Genomic DNA, 7,650 nt, shown 5'->3' on the forward strand with positions numbered 1-7,650 from the left:
ACAAGAACCAGGATTATGGACAACATGTGCTTAATTTCAGCAAAGCTCTTATCGTCTTCGTTAGTCCACTTAAACTGCCCCTTCTTCATGCAATCTGTAATTAGTGACACAATGATGCTAAAATTCTTCACGAATCGACGATAGAATGTTTCCAATTCGTGAAAACTTTGTACCTCGTGAATGTTTGTGGGAACCGGCCATTCCCTGATTTCCTTCACCTTTCCCTCATCCACCCGAATGTTTGTAGATGTCAAGAAAAAGCCCAAAAACAATAGGATGTCAGTCAGGAAGCTGTACTTTTTTAAATTAAGATATAACTTGCTTTCAGTGAGCACTTGAAGGACATGCCTATGGTGTTCGATATGGCTTGTTTCGTCCTAACTGTATATCAAGATGTCATCAAAGTAAACCACAATGAACCACCCAATGAATGGTTTCAGAACTTGGTTCATCAACCTCATGAATGTGTTAGGCGGGTTCGAAAGACCAAAGGGCATGACTATCCATTAATACAACCTTTCATTAGTCTTAAAAGTCATCTTCCACTCATTACCTGACCGTATTCGAATATGATGGTAGCCGCTTCTTAGATCCAATTTAAATAATAATTTTATGCCCTCAAGCATGTCCAACATATCGTCCAGCCGTGGTATGGGAAACCTGTATTTTATGGTGATTTTTTTGATGGCTCGGCTGTTAACATACATGCGCCAACTCCCATCTTTCTTAGGAGTTAATAGAGCATATACGATGCATGGGCTCATGTTTTCTCGGATAAGACCCTTATAGATTAGTTCCTCTACTTTTCCCTACAGAATATCGCACTCCTTCAGACTCATCCGATGTTAAGGTCGATTGGGTAAGTTGGACCTAGGAATAAGGTCGATATTGTGCTGAATATCTTGCATGGGAGGCAATCCATTAGGAAGTTCATCAGGCCAAATTTCTTTGAACTTATACAACGAGGCTTTTAGTTTTTTTAGGGATGTTGGTGGGCTCGAGTTCTTTCCCCTTTACAATTAATGCATAAGACTATCCTATTTCTTTGGATTCCTCCACAAAGTCCCGTATATGGTTAAGATAGAACAACCCTCTACTTTAGAAATTTCGGGTGGCTCCTCTAGATTTATAAGGGCTAATATAGTTTTTCGGCCATCTTTGATGAAAATACACACATTATCTCAAGCTTTATGCATGGCATCACAATCAGATTGCCATGGTCGATTGAGTAGCATGTTACAAGCCTCTATGTTAACTACGTTGCATACTACTTTGTCTTTATAATATTTACCAATCGAAAAAGATATAATGCACTGTTCAGTTACCTCAATTTCGTTGAACTTCTTAATCCAACCGATCATATATGGGGAGGGATGAAGCTCCATTTTTAATTGAAACTTTTCCAACATGACCTCGGAGAAGATGTTCTCGCTGCTTCCACTGTCGAGGATCACCTCGCAGACTTTTGAAGTCGTCGTACACCTAGTTCAAATGATATTATGTCGTTGTAGGTATACCTCTTTCCTTGGTGCATACAATAGTCGCCTCACGGCGAGTGACTCGCCATGATCCTTAACCCATCTGAACTGCTTCATCTATAGTCTAAACTGAGTGCTGAAAAGGCCGAGCAAAATGTCCTGAGGGGGGGGGATGACATGAATAGGACTATGCCAAATATAAACAATAAGCGGAATAAAAACAACAAGATAGCCAAATAAATGCAATTAACCAAAGGAAATAACAACCTTAAAAATCAAGTATTGAGAGGTTGATACAAACTTGGTTCTAAGGACAACCTAACACCAAAAACTAATGGTTTATGGCAGGACAACCTTATTAGAATGTGAGTGAGTATCAAAAACTCAAACTGAAGAGAAAATGAAAGAAATAGAAACTAATTTGTTACAACATTTACATTCACAAATACATCCCACAATCTTAAACCATAAAAGATAAAGAAATAAACCACACATCCACCAAACACAAAGAATTATAATGGTTCAATTGTGTGTACACTAACTGTTAAACAACAACCACACAACTACTCTACTAAGAACATCCACTCCCTCGGGATATTAGCGTTCACTAATCCAAAATAGATTTTTCAAGGTTACTTAAAACCTTCACAATTGTGTCTTTCAAGTGGGCTTACACAATTCAAAAACCTCACGCTCTGAGTTTTCTGGATCACCTTAGACAAACCAAAAATAGATATTTTCTGGAACAATCTCACAAACTAAAAAGGAACTGAATTACAGAAAAAGTAAAATACTTATCTGTATGAAGATTCTGAAGCAACCCAATAGAACCAACTTAATGACGACGTAGATGTTCAATGTTCAGTCTCACAAGTGTGTAAGGTTCTAAGTCTAGATGATTTCTAATTAAATCAGCAAGAGCCTTGCCTTGATTTTAATCTCATGAAAGGGTAAATCAAATATCCCTTTTCAATATAAGAATGGAATAGAGAATCAAAATCAAAATACAAGAGCTACTTTAAAGAATCTTAAATATGTACAAAATAGCCTAGAATGTACTCAAAATAATCTCAGAGTGATTACTTAAGAATGATAAGAATTGAATAGAAAACTCTAAAATTCGAGCACTATTTATAGGTGAAAAATCGGTTCGCACGACTGGCCTTTGAATAGCTACGACTGGCCTTATCTTAACACATTTTTAAAAATTCTGGCGCGATAAGATTTTTCAGTTGCACGACTGCCCTTGTGGGTCCTACGACTGGTCGAGTGGCCTATTTGACTAGTCATGGACACCACATGACTGGTCGTGTGAGTCCAGATTATTCGCTGGAAAACGAGTCTAGCACTGTACGACTGGTCGAGCACTATTCACACGACTGGTCGAGCAGTTTCCAGGACTGGTCGTAGACCAACAGAAAATTTCTGAAAATTCATAACATATCCTAGACTGGTCGAGAAAATTCTAAGACTGGTTAAGCTAGTGCTAGGGCTAGTCAAAAGAATAAAATTTTACACTTATAAAATAACCAAAATGACCGATCGAAAGAATGAAATGATCTAATCATGATCTAAAGTCAATCTAGGTCAATCATACCTTATTTGTGAGATAGAACATATGAACCATCAAACTATCGATCACTTCAGTAACTTTAATTCCTGCGCTCTTCGAAGCTTGAACTCGATATATCAAACATAGTCTTCAACTAGATCTTGAGTTCTTAAACTTTTCTGGTTCCAGATCTTGAACCGCAATGTTCTTGAAAATTGAGTCTTCACTTTCTTCCAATTTGAAGATCTCGATAAGTTCATCGTAAATATCGGCAAGGTAAATTCAGCACGAACAGAACGAACGTCGAAGATTCAATGTGAACAGATGCACAAGCTTGATACAAATCAAGATACAAACTTGAATTGGTTTGGCACACCAAAATTTGACAATACTTAGGGTAATCAACATAGCACTTTCAATCTCTCCCTTTGTCAAATTTGTGACAAAACCAAAATTACAATATGTAATAGATATTCAAAAAATACATTGCACAAATATATTATAATATCATGTACAATAATCAACTCTCCCCCTTAATCCACTACTCTCTGCAAAATAAATATTAGCCCATTCATCATAGCTATCATATCCTCATATCATTCAACAATGTTCTCCCCCTTTTTGTCACAACATGACAAAGGAAGCAAATAATGATAAAGGAAGATAATAAGAGAACAAGTCGAATTAATAACTACTCATCCAAATCAAATAAAATAAAGTATCTAAATTGATACCATATATAAGAGTTTAAATAACATAATCCAAGTAGTCAAAGGGAAAAGAGTTAGAATAAAGTCATTACAGATACCATCTAAACAAAATGAAATTAGTCAGATCCTGAAGAGGAAGCAGGAATAGATGGATCAATTTGATGTAAACCCTTATTAATGTACCTCATATATTTACACATATATGCAAATTAAGAATCCTGGGTTACTCGAATATGAGCCACCTGTTCCTCAAGAGTATGTAACCTCTCAGCGAAATCAGAAGGCTGATAATCAAGGTCAGCCTCAGAATCTGATTCAAGTTCATCAAATAAATCATCCATATTAACATCTTCTTGAGGTAAAGCATCAGCTTCTTCAGCTCCTCCAGCATTCCCATCAACTTAACCAGGTGTCAAGTCCAAGTTCATCTTGTTGTTATTAGAGTTGTTAAATGGTTGGAGATTAATAGAACCTTTCCTGACAGGCATAACTATTAAAGCATGATCAACTAAGGCAGTCATAAGATAAGCGAAAGGAATATCGCTATGACCAGGGTGAAGACGAAACTAAATAATATGATGACAGATAAGAGAAAGAAGACAGATATGGATGTCAGTTACAACAGAATGCATAATGCGGGCTATAAAAGAGGTCAGCCCAATCTTGATACCTGAGCGAGGATAAACATTTGAAATAAAAATATGATGCAAGACCCTGTATCTGGGCAACATATATTTGGAACTGAACGTAGTATCACCATTCCATTCTGCATTCATGTTACGGAGAACTCTCGTAATCAATTGTTTAACATTTTCAGAAGGTCTAGCTTGTAAAGTGGATATGGGTACACCGTCATCAACAACAAGTATATTCATGATTGCTGAAATCAAATGACGGTCTACCTTAATTGGACCTTCTCTAGTTGACACAGTAAATGCCAAATCATCTTGAGAGAACTCAGTAATGCAAGAGTACATGCCCTGCACAATGGATCGGTATGCAGGACTGCCCCAAGATAGTATGTTTTCCTAACCTACAGCATGAAGGAGAGGGACAATGTTGAAGCGCTCAATAAGATCAATAAGGACAACATGCTCAACAATAACATTTCTAAGAAGGAAATCCCGCATACTCTTGGGATCCTCTTCGGGAGGCCAAAGGTGATGCATGGTAGTGGGTGTGGAATGGGAAGAAGAGGGACCGCGAGTGGTTCTCTTCCTATTTCTTCCTTCCATTGCAACAAGATAACAAAGAAACAAAGGTTTGCAAAAAGGAATGAAAGGATTCCAGGCAAATCCGATTTTAAGGAAGAAACACTTTTAAACTACCATAAATCTTAAAACAAGAAGAAAAATTAAGATTAAGGATGATCAATGAACTTAAATACACAAGGAAATAAAAAATAAAGCACTAACTGGAGAGTAATCGGAGATGGGTTCGACCAGTCGTGGTTGAGCTTGATGGAGAAGAAGAAGGAAATGAAGAAAAATCACTTTTTCCCAAATAAAAACCAAAATCATGTGTTTCATGACTGGTCGAGTGTGTACTTGACTGGTCGTGTAACACAAAAAATGTGTAATTTTGCATATATTTAAATAAAAAATGTAAAATAATATATACATACATTATGATACAAATGAGCATAAATCATCAATTCATATTGCAGATATCAAGATCAAATTTCAATTTTGAAAATCGATTTTTGTCAAGCTGTTTTGTGAATACATCAACTAGTTGTTTCTCGGTCTGAATATATTCTAATGAAATTATCTTTTCTTCCACCAATTCACGAATATAATGATACCTAATGTCAATGTGCTTTGTTCGTGAATGCTGAATTGGATTTTTGAAATATTAATTGCGCTTGTGTTATCACAATATAACATCATAAATTATTACGCAATTCCGTAATCGCTTAGCATTCTCTTCATCCATACTAGCTGAGTGCATGCATTACCTGTAGCAATATATTCAGCCTCAACGGTAGAGAGCGATACGGAACTTTGTTTCTTACTTAAATAGGAAATTAGACAGTTCCCGACATAGAAACAACCACAACTGGTTGATTTACGATCATCAATGTTACTAGCCCAATCAGCATCCGTGTAACCAGCTAATTACACACTAGTATCATGTGAACACCAGAGACCAAAATTAGTTGAACTAGCGACATATCGCAAAATTCACTTAACAACAATCAAGTGGGACTCTTTAGGTTCCAATTGATATCTAGCACAAATTTCAATGCTAAAAGCAATATCAGATTGACCCGCAGTTAAATAAAGTAAATTTCCTATCATATTGCGATACAACTTAGGATCCACACTCTTACCTGTTGAATCCTTAGATAGTTTCAGAGTGGTACTCATTGGAGTATCAAAATTCTTCCCACTCTGAAATTCGAACCTTTGAACAAAGTTCTAAGCATATTTGGTTTGAGAGATGAAGAATCCATCAGAAAGCTGTTTAACTTACAACCTTAAGAAATAATTTAGTTCTCCAACCATGCTCATTTCGAATTTGAATTTCATAAGATTTGCAAACTCAACAAACATGTTAGTACAGGTAGATCCATAGATGATGTCATCAACATAGATTTCCACAATTAAAAGATGATCTTTATGTTTTTTTAAGAAATAATGTTTTATCTACACTCCCCATTACAAATTCATAACTTAACATGAATTTAGTTAATTTCTCGTACCATGCCCTAGGAGCCTGTTTCAATCTATAAAGTGCATTTTTTAAGCAATAAACATGGTTAGCATGCTTAGGGTTTTCAAAATCCTTTGGTTGTTCAATGTATACTTCTTTATGTAAATCACTATTTAAAAATGCACTCTTAACTTCCATTTGATATATTTTAAATTTTTTAAAACATGCAATGGATATAAATAGTCTTCTTGATTCAAGATGAGTTACTGGGGCAAAGGTTTTATCATAATCAATACCTTCAATTTGAGTGTACTCTTGTACAACCAGCCTAGCCATGTTTCTAATTATGTTACCAAGTTCATCAGGCTTATTTTTAAAAATCTATTTTATTCCAATAATATGTTTATAAGTTGGTCTTGGAAGTAAATACCAAACATCATTTCTTATAAACTAATTGAGCTCCTCTTGCATAGCTACAATCCAATTTTCATCAGTAAGGGCTTCTTTTACGTTAGCCGGTTCCATCTAAGATGTAAAACACACATAGTTACGCATATCTTCTAATTGTTTACGAGTGCGTACACCAGTGAGGGGATTTCCAAGGATTTGATTAGTAGGATGATCTGTATTTGATCGTAGTTCAGTGTTATTTTGATTAGATGAAGAGTCCGGTTTATCAATTTGAAGAACTTCATCATCTTCTGAACTTGAGACAAGTGTATTCAAATGATCATCATTGACCGCATTAATAGATTCTTGTATTATACCGTTCCTCTTGTTAAGTGCCCGATATGCTCAACTATTCAGAGCATACCCTAAAAATATCCCTTCATCACTTTTGGTGTCAAATTTATCCAGATGTTCTCGATCACGTAAGATATAACATTTACTGCCCAAAACTCGAAAGTATTTGACAGAAGGTTTTTTATCAAACCATATCTTATAAGCGTTTTATTATTTGATTTGCTAATGGAAACACCGTTAATTATATAACAAGCAGTATTTACAGCTTCAGCCCAGAGATTTTAAGAAGCTTCATACTATTTAACATTACATTAGCCATTTCTTGAAGCACCCTATTTTTCCTTTCCACTATCCCATTTTGTTATGGTGTTTTGGGCGCAGAATATTCATGTGATATTCCCTGGTCACTACAAAATTTCTCAAAACTACTATTTTCAAATTTAGACCCATGATCACTACGGATCTTAGTGACTTGTAACTCTTTTTTATTTTGGATACATTTAAGTACCAT

This window comes from Magnolia sinica, chromosome 6, assembly GCF_029962835.1.
Source record: "Magnolia sinica isolate HGM2019 chromosome 6, MsV1, whole genome shotgun sequence".
Lineage (NCBI taxonomy): Eukaryota > Viridiplantae > Streptophyta > Magnoliopsida > Magnoliales > Magnoliaceae > Magnolia > Magnolia sinica.